Source organism: Lissotriton helveticus, chromosome 4_1, assembly GCF_964261635.1.
Source record: "Lissotriton helveticus chromosome 4_1, aLisHel1.1, whole genome shotgun sequence".
NCBI classification, from domain to species: Eukaryota; Metazoa; Chordata; class Amphibia; order Caudata; family Salamandridae; genus Lissotriton; species Lissotriton helveticus.
The window spans coordinates 1,319,266,181-1,319,281,352 of NC_136063.1; the positions used below are offsets into that span (position 1 = coordinate 1,319,266,181).

Sequence of the window (15,172 nt, forward strand, 5' to 3'; positions counted from 1 at the left end):
AGGATGGCCTAAACAAGGAGGATGAGGATTAAGGGAGCAAGTTAGTACAGAACCAGGATTACAAGGAGTGGCTGGACCAGATCTGAGGTACTGGGTTTTTAAGAACCGGCACAGAACCGGAAACCCAGCGGTGCCAGGGGATCAACACCCAGAGACCTCGGGTTCTTCCTGATCCAGACCTACAGAAACTCGGAGTCTTCTAGGTGAAGTCAAAGATTAGTTTATTGGCTATAACCAAGGTAACAGGTGTCCTAGAAGTACAACACGGGTATATTCTCAGGAGACTGCACACTTTCATGAAATCAGGCTTCTCTTCTTATACACAGTTTTGGGCCTTGGGCAAAACATTCTTGGTTGTAAAGTAAATAGTTAACATATTTCCAATACAAAGAAAAAGCAGAGTCATGATGACATGTCCATATTTCACCTCGTGCTGCCTACAACAAATCATTTGGCAAGGCCCAACATTTCATCAGATAACACTGGACCCCTAATAAAAACGGGCACCTCCCCGTCATAAAGTAAGTGAAGCGAAGGAGTGGAGATAGATGCGAGCGAGATATGGCAGGTGTGCGTGCTGAAATGGTTTTATGGTTTGTTGAGCCTAGATGCTATCTTGCTTCGGCCACTGGGAGGGAGCTGACCTAACGCGTTCGGCCTGGGGCAATGGTTCTAACTTGTACTGAGGTCAGGAAGAAGTCGATTAAGGAGTATGTGTCCTTGTGGAATCAAATTCAACTGGATTAAGGCCTATGTAAAGGGCAACATATAAATGAAGCCAAGGGTCAGAACGCAAATGGCGATTTCGAGGTGAAATCGCCACTCAAATATGCTGAAAATATATGTACATGATGTACTCGTCATTCTCGGTCTTTTGATACCAACTTCGTCATATTTCGACGAAGTTTTAATTCTCGAGTAATTATACGAAATCCAGTTTTTCAGAACCTCAAACCCTCCTTTTGCCCTTACATAGACAATTAATCTATCCTCATGTTAGTCTGAGTCCAGATCGATATTCGTGAAGTCATTGAGATGTTGCTGTAACATCATTCTAGTGCTAAGTTCATCTCTTGACACAGGCTTCCTTACACATGATGTAGCACAGAGGCCACATATTGCAGGAGCGCACTCTATGCACAGACAGAACAGGAAAAGAATGGCTAAGACCATCCCAATGACCATTAGAATTTTCCATCCCCAGGCAGATATCAGTTCCCAGAACCATCCCATTAAGGACCAATCTCCTTTATCCACATGAATAGATTCAGAAATCTTATGTAGTTTGGAGATGGCCTTGTACACGGTTGGAGCATTATCTGGGATGAAAATGCAACAACTAGATTGGATCAATTTGCATACTCCACCTCGGTCTGCAAGTATTACATCCAAAGCGACCCGGTTCTGAAGGGTCATAAGTCGATCCGACTGGAGCTCAGCAGTCAAGTTACTAAGGGCACCCGCAGTTTCAATCACGGTGGACTCAACTACCCTTGTTAATTGCCTTATGTTTCTACTGTTAGCCATGGATCCCCAGAACGGCAGAAACCCCTTTGCAAAGTCCCCAAATTCTTGACCTGCAGTGTCTTCTTTACTCAAGACACCTCTAACTACCCTTGTCCGGTGGTAATCCGCCGCTGCTGTGTAGGTGGGAGGTAACAGGAATGAAACAAAACATGAGCCCGAGAAGTCAGGGGGCAACCATGTATAGGCTCTATCATGGCAGATGAAATAAGTACCCTTAGCGGCTAAAAACGCAGGGGAAGTCTGAGATCCAAAAACATAAGTTTCTGTACAGACACTCTTTCCTAGCTGAGCTCTGGGATTCTTGCCAATACCTTGCAGACACAGGTGACCTTGGTGGGGTACGATCCAGATAGGGGATGGTCTTTTGGCTTGCTGTTTCTCACTTAAGGTAGTGCTATACCCGGTCACGTTCCAACCTACATATGCCAGTATCTCATCATCCGGAGTATCTTCATACGAAGTTACTTCCTTGATCATGTCAACTATACCTTTGACTAGGGCGCTAGTTTTGAGGTTGTCTTTTACAGAACGTAGGGGTTGGATTTCTCGTGCATATATGAACATTGTTCTATATGCCCATACTGAACCATTGTGACTAAATGGCAGGACCAAATAGGGGATACCTTTATCCGTTGTGTGAGGCATGAGACCACACACCCAACAGTTAGTTGTGTTTATTACAAGTTGGTGTTGGTGTAATAACTGAACAAAGGAGTTATTAATGAACTCTAGTCTCCTATTCGATTCGTGGTCAGGCAGAGGGTGGAAAGAATGAGAGGAAGCAGTAGGAGGGGGTATGGGTGATGCTGTGGGCACAAATGTTACATGGAAAGAGAATAAAGCATAACTTATCAAAAAGATCATTACGCCAGATAGCATAAAAATACACAATATTATAAAACTTTTCTTTGTCATCGTTTTACACAGTCTCTGCTTAAAGTTTGTTTGTTTGGCAGGTCTCTCCACATCAGGAAACTCCATCCTCTCTAAGGTGCTGCCCGTGGTGGTAGGTTGCCTCTGCTAAAGGATGCTTCCGTCAATCTAGGGCAACTCCCTTGGACCAACCAGAACTACCGACCTAACGTCGTCAGCTGCACCCAAAAGACTTTAATCAACCGCGGCCCTAGCAGCGGAACCCGGATGGCGGTTCGAAAAACAAAAATAAGCAAGTTACCTAGATGGGAGATCTGCACTTTCAAAAATAGTACTTGGGAGGAAAAAGAAATACTTTTGCTTGTCCATAGGTCTTGGTCTCAAATCATACAAAGGAATCACTTTACTAGTCTGTTTTTCTCGGTCTTAGATTGTAGCGTCTTCTTCCTGGTATTGTCTGGTCCTGAAACAGCAGTTCAGGTTCAAAAGAGTTCGATTGTTCTGGTGGTGGCACAGTTCCTTGAAAAATGTTCTCGTTTCCACAATCAGGGTTAGTCTCTTTTACACGGTCATCGCTGACAGGTATGATACGTGGCACAGCGGCAGGCTCTGAGTCAGTGCCACCTTTCTGGACCCATTGGTCATAGGGCAGAGGGAAGGGTATTTTTTTACAATGGATCCCGTGGACCCAGTTGGCCTTCCCCTCCACCCGAACCGCTGACCTCATAGACAGAAGGACAAGGTGAGGCCCGGTCCACCTGGGCTGGTCGTTCTTTGTTCTTTGAAAGTTGCGGACGAGAACCCAGGAACCGGGGTCAATGGCGTGACCCGGAGTCTCAGAGACCGTAGGCAGGGTGTTGTGAACCTGTTGATGCAAAACACGCAATTTAGCCGTCAATTCATACAGGTAATCAAGCAAAATAGGGTGTTGTAGCTCGCTGAACTTTGTGGGCCTAGGCACTCCCCATATGTTGGCTGGCCGGCCAAAGACAATTTCATAAGGGCTGAGTTTCATTCGCGAATGCACCGTGTTAGACCTGGCATCATTGGCATGAGTCTCTCCTCCATTTTTTCTGTTTGCCTCCTCTGTTTACGATGTTTTTGCTGGTATATGCTTTGGGCACTGTGCCACTGCTGATCAGTGCCACAGTGCAAGTGCTCCCTATGTGAAATTGCTGTATTGATTGACTTCCATGTTTGGCTTATTTGGTTTACTATCAGTCCCTAGTCGAGTGCACCAGGAGTGCCAGGGCTTGTAAATACAAATGCTGCTAGTGGGCCTGCAGCACATGTTGTGCCACCCACAAGAGCGGCCTAGTAAAAGTATGTCTGAAGGTCTGCCATTGCCAGACCACGTGCAGTCTGACTGTCACGAGGACTGCGCAAGTACACCTACTTGCCAGTCCCTAAACCTTCCCTTAACTTCATGTTAGTCACCCCTATGGTAGGCCCACGGGCAGGGTGCATTGTAAGCATAAGGTAGGACAAGCCTGACAAGGTTGGCATGTCCTAATAGTGAATTACATCCATAGTCGTTTTTCACTATTGTAAGGTAGCCTGCTCTCCCTCAGTTAGAATGGGCTGCCAGGATTATTAATGTTATAATCCTAGCGGGCTCGGGGAGCATGGTGCAATGTCGAGTTTGATATCCCTGAACTCAGGGTTTAATAACGCATCCGTTTGTGTGGATGGTTTTTGGACTCTGTGTTTGAAAATAGCACTTTTAGAAAGTAGCTATTTTCTTGTCTAACTGTCTACCGGTCTCTGCTGGTTCTGGTGTGTGTGTGACAGGAGCTGGGTGGCTCCAGAGAGTCTGAATGAGTCAGTGTGGGATGAGTGGGGCATTTGCATTGAGAGTAGGGGAAGAGTAGCTCTTGATAGCCTGCCCTGCCTGATACAATGTTGGCTCCGCCCCCCTGCCAGGCGACTGATGACTCTGTGCTTGCCTGGGACTTTCCTGGCCCGCCTCCTGCCGGGCAGCTGATGGCCCTGCCCCTGCCAGTAACAATGCTGGCTCCGCTCCTGCTGAGCGGCTGAGGACTCTGCCCTGCCCAGTGAATAGGCCAGGTGCTCTGGCCTGGCAACACCCACAACAAACCCAGGATGGGGGGAATTTCCCCTGCATGGACAAAGGGATCAAAGCCAAAAAGGGGTATAAGAGAAGGACCCCTGAACCAAGAAATCAGATCACTTCTGACAAGGAAACCTGAACCAAGGACAAGAAGCCTGCTGATCTAAGGACTGCCTACCCCTTCTGCCAGAGTGCTGTTTGTTGGGGGAATCCTGCATTGCTTCTTTATTTTTGCCAAGGAACCAGGAGAGAGGAACTGTGTGTGTACTCTCACTCTTTGCTGAGAAAATCTCCAAGGGCTGGAAGAGTGCCAGTCTCCTGTTGAAGTCACAGGGCTAAAGGACTTCATCTGCTTAAAGTGCTATTTGCTGGGATTTGTGAATCCAGCACCTCTGAAAGAATCCAGCAATCTCGACGCCGACGGACGCCGCCGAATCCAGCTCGACATCGTGAGTAACGGCTCCAGTGTCCCGCTTCCTCGACGCCGGCCGCCGGGCCCGATCGACGCCAGCAGCAACGCCAGTGAGTAGTGAGTTCGGCTCCAGCTCCAAGTGACCCCGTGTCTGCACCGCCGCTGATCGCATCGACTTCGAGCCCTCTCGACGCCGTGAGCGCTGCTCACTCTTGCAACATCGACATCGACGACGTCGTATCCTGCTTCATCCCGTGAGCGCTGCTCCCGCCTGACTTCGGTCGACGCCGCTGCAGATCGCCCCGACTCCGAGGCCCGATCGACGCCGAAGACGCGACGCCGGACATCTCGACGCCGCTGATCATCGAGTGCTTCACTTTTCCAAGGTACTGTGTTGTTGGGGTCAGTGCGACTCCGGGCTCGACGTAGCGCTCCTCGCGGTCGACGCCGAACCTTTGGATTAACTTTGCCTCGACGTCGTGTGACTCCCGTGTGGGTTACATTGTTGCCAAGAACTTTGTTTTAGAGAAGAAGAGTTGCTTTTGATACTAAAGACTTTTGTGCTAAGAAGAAACCGTGCTTGAATTATTATTTTTCCTCCCAACAGTATTTATTAAGATTGTGGTATATTTTTGTCGTTATTTGGTCTTGTGCTAAGCCTTATATAAAAATACTTATTTTTATAATACTACTGTGTCGTGTCCATTTGTAGTGTATTCACTTTATTACTGTATGTGGTCATAAATGCTTAACGCACTGCCTCTGAGATAAGCCTGTCTGCTTTGCCAAGCTACCAAGGGGGTGAGCAGGGGTTATCTAAGTGTGTGATCTCCTTGCCCTGACTAGAAAAGGTGTGTCCCTATTTGTCAGAAGTGTATACCTCTGCCAACTAGAGACAGCCGCTTCTAACATTGGTGGGTCAGCGGTGGGATTTGAACTTTGCATTTATGACCCATGTGCAGTGATTAGTGTGCGCTACATAGTGAAAGCAGACCATAGCGCAGCCACAATCTGTTTTGGTTGGATATTCTATTTTTGTTCTCCGCTTTTCCTGAAGCTTGATTTTTGAAACTGCCAGTTTTGACCATGAGTACTGCTGGAAGCACTACACCTGTTGTTGAGGAGGAGTTTGATAGGAGTAAGATAAACGACTATCCAGTAAGGAAGCTGAAATCCTTTTGCAAGCAGTTGAAAGTTCCTACCACAGGCATTTCCAAGAGAGCAGATTATCTCAAAGCATTGGAGGCCTGGTTAGCGGCCAGAGACCCCTCTGCCCCGGTGGTGGTACCGACAGAGGAAGGGGAGGAGGAAGTGCCCGTGACTGGGCCTGTATCCCCTCCTGGCAGCAGTGTTTCCTCCAAAGGTCTTTCCCCTGAAGAAAGGGAAGAAAGGGCGAAGGAGCGAGCCTACAACGTGGAAATGGCAAAACTTAAGATAAATGGGCAGTTGGAGATAGAGAATGCAAGAGGCAGGAGAGAAGCTGATTTGGAGATCAAAAGATTAGAGTTTGAGAGAGAGAAGTTAGCTTTTGAGCATGAGAAAATGGTGAGGGACATGGAGCTCAAAGCTAAGGAGTTAGAATTGAATCCCTCTGGTGGCAGCGTCCCATCTGTGCCTGCAGAAAGTAGGTTTTATTTTCCCAAAGATGTGATCAAAGATTTTCAGAAGAATGAGGATATTGGTCAGTGGTTTAAAGCATATGAGTTAGCATTGTTGGCCCACCGGGTCCCTGAGAAGGATTGGGGAGCGGGGTTGTGGGGTCGCTTTGTGAATGAGGGAAGAGATACCCTGTTAGACATGCCTGTTGAGAATAGGACGTCTTATGCTCATATGAAGGATGCTTTAATGTTAAGGTATGGCCTAACCCCAGAAAAGTACAGACAGGCCTTTAGAGAATGTAAGAAGTTGCCTGGTACCACGTGGGTGGAGTATGTGTCATATTTTTGCAGAGCCATGGATGGTTGGGTAAAGGGCAGCAAAGTGGAAAGTTATGATGCTCTTTATGATTTGTTTGCTTGGGAGCACTTGTCTAATAACTGTTTTCCAGAGCTGCGCCAGCACCTTATTGATAGCAAGATATCTAACCCTAGAAAACTTGCTGAAGAGGCGGACCGCTGGGTCAGTACCAGGGTCCACAAGGGTCCAGTGGGAGACTCAGCCAAAGGTGGGCAGGGTCCCCAGCAGAAGAGTGGGGGGGACAAGGGTAAACAGAAGGAGTCCCAGAAAGGGCCCCAAAGTAATCCCCAAGGGAACCAAGGGAAAGGTTCCCAGCCTCCCCCTGTGAAGAAATCAGAGGCCCCGCCAGGTAAACCTGGTCATAGGGGCCCACTGACCTGCTTCGTTTGTAAGCAGGTAGGACACCGTTTTTATGACCCTCAGTGTCCCTTGAAGAAGTCTGGTGCACTACCCAGTGCACCACCCCGTCAGTTGGCTAGTGTAGCTCTGGGAGGGGAGGAGATGGTTGCCCATGGTGGGGAGGGTCCCGCAGAGATGTCCCTGGTCTCTCTAGGAGACATGGAATTGGTCCCGCCACCCCCTCTGCCTAGTAACACTAAAAAATATAGGCAGTGGGTGACCATTAATGGCCATAGAGTGGAAGCTCTCAGAGACACCGGAGCGAGTGTGACAGCTGTCAAGTGTCACTTGGTGTCCAGAGAGCAGGTTGTTCCCCGCGCATTCTACCCTGTGATAGCTGCTGACAACTCCCAGAAAGAGTGTGAGGTAGCTCAAGTTTCCTTTGAATGGGGGGGAGTTTCGGGTACTCTTCAGGTTGCTGTGAGGCCCGCCATGCCTGTTGATTGTCTCCTGGGCAACGATTTAGAAGACTCCCCTTGGGCTAAGGTGGAGAGGGAGACACATTTGAAAATGTTGGGTGTGCCAGAGTGGGTGTGTGCAACCACTCGATCCATGACAGCAAGTAAGGGGGTTGATGGGGTTCTGGAGCCTGAAAGTATGGCCCAGGACCCAGCTGTGAAGAGAAGAGGCAGGGGGCGCGGGAAACTGTCCCCCGTAGTTCCCGTGGTCCAGGAGGAGGCAGACCTCGAGGGGGATGCCCTGGAACCCACAGGTGAACAAGTTGCCGAACTGGGAGATCTGCCCGAGCTGACCCATTGGCAGCAGGATGGTGGTCCCTCCAGGGAGGAATTCTGTGCAGAACAGAAAGTGTGCCCTTCTCTTGTGGGTATGAGGCAGCAGGCCTCAGCCCAAACCTCAGGTGATCAGTCAGGGTCACATTTTGTGTACTGGGAGAACGACCTCCTGTATAGCGAGCCTAAGGCTGCTGAGCCTGGGTCAGCCCGTGTGCTGGTGGTACCCCAGCGCTTCAGAGCCTTCCTACTGGGTTTGGCTCATGACGTTCCTTTAGCTGGACATCTGGGGCAGGACAAGACCTATGACAGGCTTGTCACCCATTTCTATTGGCCTCAGATGCGAAGGGATGTAGACATCCAGTGCAAGACCTGTCAGACTTGCCAGGCAAGTGGGAAAAGCGGGCGGAAGCAGAAGGCTCCCCTCCAACCTTTTCCCGTGGTCAGTACCCCCTTTGACCGGGTGGGGATTGACATTGTTGGGCCACTGGACCCCAAGACAGCCCTGGGCAACAGGTTCATCCTGGTCTTGGTGGACCATGCCACACGGTACCCGGAAGCCATCCCTCTCAGAACAGTGACTGCCCCCGTGGTGGGACGGGCACTGATGGGTGTTTTCTCCCGAATGGGGTTCCCCAGAGAGGTGGTGTCAGACCGGGGCACCAACTTCATTTCCAACTATATGAAGTCTCTGTGGAAGGAGTGTGGGGTAACTTATAAGTTCACCACTCCTTACCACCCTCAAGGTAATGGGTTGGTTGAAAGATTCAACCGTACCCTTAAAGGCATGATCATGGGTCTTGAAGAACCAATGAGGCGTAAATGGGACGTCCTCTTGCCATGCCTGTTGTTTGCTTACCGTGAGGTGCCACAGAAGTCTCTAGGGTTCAGCCCCTTTGAGCTTTTGTATGGTCACCCGGTAAGAGGACCTTTGAGTCTGGTCAAAGAAGGCTGGGAGCAATCTCCCAGGAAACCTCCCCAGGATGTATACAGTTACATGCTGGCCTTTAGGAACCAGACTAGGCGCTTCAGGGATCTTGCTCAGGCAAATCTGGAGGCCAGCCAGGAGGAGATGAAGCGGTGGTACGACCAGAGGGCCACTCTGGTAGAGCTTCAGTCTGGACAGAAAGTTTGGGTCATGTCCCCTGTGGAACCTTGTGCGCTCAAGGACAGGTGGACTGGACCATTCGAGGTTGTGGAGAAGAAGAGCGATGTCACCTACCTGGTGGATTTAAAGTCTCCCAGGAACCCCTTGCGGGTCCTGCATGTCAACCGTTTGAAGCCCCACTTAGAAAGGTCCGAAGTGGGCATGCTCCTAGCTACAGATGCTGGAATGGAGGAGGAGAGTGAGCCTCTTCCTGACCTCCTGTATGCAAAAGAGCAAGATGGGTCAGTGGATGGTGTTGTCCTCTCTGAAACACTGACCCCTGAACAGCAGCAGGATTGTCGCCATTTGTTGGGGCAATTCCCTGATCTGTTTTCCTTGATTCCTGGTGTTACTCAGTGGTGTGTCCATGATGTAGACACCGGGGACAGCACTCCTGTCAAGCACAAGGCTTACAGAGTGACTGACAAGGTCAGAGCATACATCAAGGAGGAGGTCTCCAAGATGTTTGCCCTAGGGGTGGTTGAGTCCTCTAGCAGTCCTTGGGCCAGCCCCGTGGTCTTGGTTCCAAAGGCTGCAGCGCCTGGTGCTTCACCGGAACTTCGGTTCTGTGTGGACTACCGAGGACTCAATTCAGTCACCAAGACTGACGCGCACCCCATCCCCAGAGCTGATGAGCTCATCGATCGGTTAGGGGCTGCCCAGTACCTTAGTACGTTTGATCTAACGTCTGGGTACTGGCAGATCGCCTTGACCGATGGGGCAAAAGAGAGGTCAGCATTCTCCACCCCAGATGGGCACTACCAGTTCCGGGTTATGCCCTTTGGGATGAAGAATGCCCCTGCCACCTTCCAGAGGTTGGTCAACCAGGTCTTGGCTGGACTGGAGGATTTCAGTGCCGCCTACCTGGACGACATCGCAGTGTTCAGCGCCAGCTGGGAGGAACACTTGTGCCACCTCCAGGAAGTGTTGTTGGCCCTGCGCAGAGCAGGCCTCACAATCAAAGCCAGTAAGTGCCAGATTGGGCAGGGTTCAGTGGTGTACTTGGGGCACCAAGTAGGGAGCGGCAAGGTGGCCCCCCTGCAACCCAAGATTGATACCATCCTGGCATGGGCACCGCCCAAAACCCAGACTCAGGTGAGAGCCTTCCTGGGTCTCACGGGTTACTACAGGAGGTTTGTCAAGGATTATGGTAACATTGTGCACCCCTTGACTTCGCTGACTTCCAGGAAGCAGCCACGACTTGTGAACTGGACTGACGCCTGTCAGACGGCCTTTGACACCCTGAAAACTGCAATGTGCACAGCACCCATACTCCAGGCACCCGACTTTTCTAAAGAATTTGTTGTTCAGACGGACGCTTCAGAGCATGGCGTGGGGGCTGTTCTAGCTCAGGTGAATGAAGAGGGCCGAGACTTACCGGTAGCCTTCATCAGCAGGAGGTTACTTCCCAGGGAACAGAGGTGGAGTGCGATAGAAAGAGAAGCATTTGCTGTGGTCTGGGCACTGAAAAAGCTGAGACCCTACCTGTTTGGGACTCACTTCCGGGTGCAGACAGACCACAGGCCCCTCAGATGGTTGATGCAGATGAGGGGTGAGAATCCAAAGCTGTTGAGGTGGTCCATTTCCCTACAGGGGATGGACTTCACGGTGGAACACCGCCCTGGCACAGATCACGCCAATGCTGATGGTCTGTCCAGATTTTTCCGCCTTAGTGATGAGGACTCCCTAGGGTAAGGGTAGTTCTCCCCACATTTCAGCTGGAGGGGACACGTGTTAGACCTGGCATCATTGGCATGAGTCTCTCCTCCATTTTTTCTGTTTGCCTCCTCTGTTTACGATGTTTTTGCTGGTATATGCTTTGGGCACTGTGCCACTGCTGATCAGTGCCACAGTGCAAGTGCTCCCTATGTGAAATTGCTGTATTGATTGACTTCCATGTTTGGCTTATTTGGTTTACTATCAGTCCCTAGTCGAGTGCACCAGGAGTGCCAGGGCTTGTAAATACAAATGCTGCTAGTGGGCCTGCAGCACATGTTGTGCCACCCACAAGAGCGGCCTAGTAAAAGTATGTCTGAAGGTCTGCCATTGCCAGACCACGTGCAGTCTGACTGTCACGAGGACTGCGCAAGTACACCTACTTGCCAGTCCCTAAACCTTCCCTTAACTTCATGTTAGTCACCCCTATGGTAGGCCCACGGGCAGGGTGCATTGTAAGCATAAGGTAGGACAAGCCTGACAAGGTTGGCATGTCCTAATAGTGAATTACATCCATAGTCGTTTTTCACTATTGTAAGGTAGCCTGCTCTCCCTCAGTTAGAATGGGCTGCCAGGATTATTAATGTTATAATCCTAGCGGGCTCGGGGAGCATGGTGCAATGTCGAGTTTGGTATCCCTGAACTCAGGGTTTAATAACGCATCCGTTTGTGTGGATGGTTTTTGGACTCTGTGTTTGAAAATAGCACTTTTAGAAAGTAGCTATTTTCTTGTCTAACTGTCTACCGGTCTCTGCTGGTTCTGGTGTGTGTGTGACAGGAGCTGGGTGGCTCCAGAGAGTCTGAATGAGTCAGTGTGGGATGAGTGGGGCATTTGCATTGAGAGTAGGGGAAGAGTAGCTCTTGATAGCCTGCCCTGCCTGATACAATGTTGGCTCCGCCCCCCTGCCAGGCGACTGATGACTCTGTGCTTGCCTGGGACTTTCCTGGCCCGCCTCCTGCCGGGCAGCTGATGGCCCTGCCCCTGCCAGTAACAATGCTGGCTCCGCTCCTGCTGAGCGGCTGAGGACTCTGCCCTGCCCAGTGAATAGGCCAGGTGCTCTGGCCTGGCAACACCCACAACAAACCCAGGATGGGGGGAATTTCCCCTGCATGGACAAAGGGATCAAAGCCAAAAAGGGGTATAAGAGAAGGACCCCTGAACCAAGAAATCAGATCACTTCTGACAAGGAAACCTGAACCAAGGACAAGAAGCCTGCTGATCTAAGGACTGCCTACCCCTTCTGCCAGAGTGCTGTTTGTTGGGGGAATCCTGCATTGCTTCTTTATTTTTGCCAAGGAACCAGGAGAGAGGAACTGTGTGTGTACTCTCACTCTTTGCTGAGAAAATCTCCAAGGGCTGGAAGAGTGCCAGTCTCCTGTTGAAGTCACAGGGCTAAAGGACTTCATCTGCTTAAAGTGCTATTTGCTGGGATTTGTGAATCCAGCACCTCTGAAAGAATCCAGCAATCTCGACGCCGACGGACGCCGCCGAATCCAGCTCGACATCGTGAGTAACGGCTCCAGTGTCCCGCTTCCTCGACGCCGGCCGCCGGGCCCGATCGACGCCAGCAGCAACGCCAGTGAGTAGTGAGTTCGGCTCCAGCTCCAAGTGACCCCGTGTCTGCACCGCCGCTGATCGCATCGACTTCGAGCCCTCTCGACGCCGTGAGCGCTGCTCACTCTTGCAACATCGACATCGACGACGTCGTATCCTGCTTCATCCCGTGAGCGCTGCTCCCGCCTGACTTCGGTCGACGCCGCTGCAGATCGCCCCAACTCCGAGGCCCGATCGACGCCGAAGACGCGACGCCGGACATCTCGACGCCGCTGATCATCGAGTGCTTCACTTTTCCAAGGTACTGTGTTGTTGGGGTCAGTGCGACTCCGGGCTCGACGTAGCGCTCCTCGCGGTCGACGCCGAACCTTTGGATTAACTTTGCCTCGACGTCGTGTGACTCCCGTGTGGGTTACATTGTTGCCAAGAACTTTGTTTTAGAGAAGAAGAGTTGCTTTTGATACTAAAGACTTTTGTGCTAAGAAGAAACCGTGCTTGAATTATTATTTTTCCTCCCAACAGTATTTATTAAGATTGTGGTATATTTTTGTCGTTATTTGGTCTTGTGCTAAGCCTTATATAAAAATACTTATTTTTATAATACTACTGTGTCGTGTCCATTTGTAGTGTATTCACTTTATTACTGTATGTGGTCATAAATGCTTAACGCACTGCCTCTGAGATAAGCCTGTCTGCTTTGCCAAGCTACCAAGGGGGTGAGCAGGGGTTATCTAAGTGTGTGATCTCCTTGCCCTGACTAGAAAAGGTGTGTCCCTATTTGTCAGAAGTGTATACCTCTGCCAACTAGAGACAGCCGCTTCTAACACACAGTCATTCTGGTGGATAGGAGTGCTAAAGGTAGAGCATCTGGCCATTTAAGACCTGTGCTCGCTTGGATTTTGGCCAATTTAAGTTTAAGTGTGCCATTGTAACATTCTACTAATCCAGCTGATTGGGGGTGATTTGCAGCGTGGAACTTCTGCCTAATCCCAAGCCCTTCACACACTCTTTTCATCACACGACCTACAAACTCACTTCCGTTGTCAGACCAGACCATTCTAGGCATTCCGAACCTGGGGAAGTACTCTTTAACAAGGGCTTTTGCTGTGGACAAGGCAGTATTGTCCTTTAGGGGATAGGCTTCTACCCATCTTGAGAAAGCACAAACAACCACAAGCACGTATTTTAAGTTGTTGCACCTCTCCATGTGTATGAAATCTAGCTGCAAAACCTCGAACGGATACGTAGGAGGTGCAAAATGACCAGCTGGAGTTGGGGTTCCCCTACCAGGATTGTGCTTCAGACATACCATGCAATTCTTGACAACATTCTCTGCACACTTGGGAATCCCTGAATTCTTCCATACTGGGGCCAACAACTCGCAAATCCCTTTCACGCCGATATGAGCCATTCCATGAGCCATTATAACCACTGCAAGCACGTATGCATCGGGTAACAACCATCTCTGATGCTCTGCCAATTCAATCCAACAACCATTTGCATCCATTCTTCCTGTACTCTCTCTCCACGTGTTCAACTCTTTCTCTGTAGCCTCAGCTTGGATGGACTTCACACTTTCTATCGTGTCCTCGCATATTCCAACATCGCCAGTCCATCTTTCAGGGCCTGCAACATACATTCGGCTCATCACATTCTTCGCCGTCTCTTTAGCGGTCTCATCAGCGAATGCATTCCCACGACCAACATCATCAGTCACCTTCTTGTGAGCACTACATTTCACAATCGCCATTTGCAGGGGTAAGGTCAGTGATTCAAGAAGCTCATTCACCAACTGACCATGCTGAATCTTAGCTCCATGCGAAGTCAGAAATCCACGTTCTCTCCACAATCATCCAAAACTATGAGCCACTCCAAATGCATACTGGCTGTCGGTATAGACAGTCACTTTCATTCCTTTAGACAACACACATGCTCTCGTGAGCGCAATCAGTTCTGCAGCTTGAGCTGAACCATGTGGTATTCGTGCAGTTTCAACAACTGTGCGCAAAGTTGTGACAGCATATGCTGCGGTCACGTTGCCATTTGGGAGCTTGAAGCATGAACCATCCACCCATAATGTACCATCACATTCAGTAAGAGGAGTGTCAAATAAATCTATTCTCCCTTTTGTGTCTTCCTCTGTTGTGAGAAAACAATCGTGCTGTTCTAAAGCATCTGATTCTTCTGTAATTGGTAACAATGTGGCTAGATGTAAGGTACTGCACCTTTTTATGTGCACATGGCTCGCTAGCAGTGTCAATTCGTAGCTTGACAGTCGAGCACTAGTTAAGTGCTGTGTCTTGGTCCTATTTAACAATGTGTCCACTGCATGCGGAACCATCACGATTAGTGTATTATTCATTACTAGACCAGCAGACTGTCGAATAGAAACAGCTGCTGCTGCTGTGGCCCTCAAACAACTTGGCAATGCCTTAGCTACCGGATCCAAAGTCGACGAAAAATAGGCGCATGGCCGCTGTCTACCTCCAAATAATTGAGTCAGCACAGACAATGCACAGCCCTCCTTCTCGTGGACATACAATGTGAAAGGTTTACTGTAGTTGGGGGTACCTAACACTGGAGCTGAACATAATGCTGTGCGTAATTCGAGAAAACTTTTCTGACACTCTTCAGACCAAGGAATGGGATTGGGTGTATTTTTACACGTTAATGCCACCAAGGGTTTGGCCAATAATGAAAAATTTGGAATCCACTGTCTACAGTATGATGTAATGCCCAAGAAAGCACGCACTTCTCTCTGCGTTTTTGGCACACTCAATTTCGC

General features: G+C 49.8%; 1 protein-coding gene across 3 annotated transcripts in view; it reads right to left on the minus strand.

Moving 5' to 3' along the window:
- LOC144829100 (Y+L amino acid transporter 2-like) overlaps window positions 1-15,172 on the minus strand; it is a 715,256-nt gene that overhangs the window by 77,023 nt on the left and 623,061 nt on the right. The window lies entirely within an intron of this gene.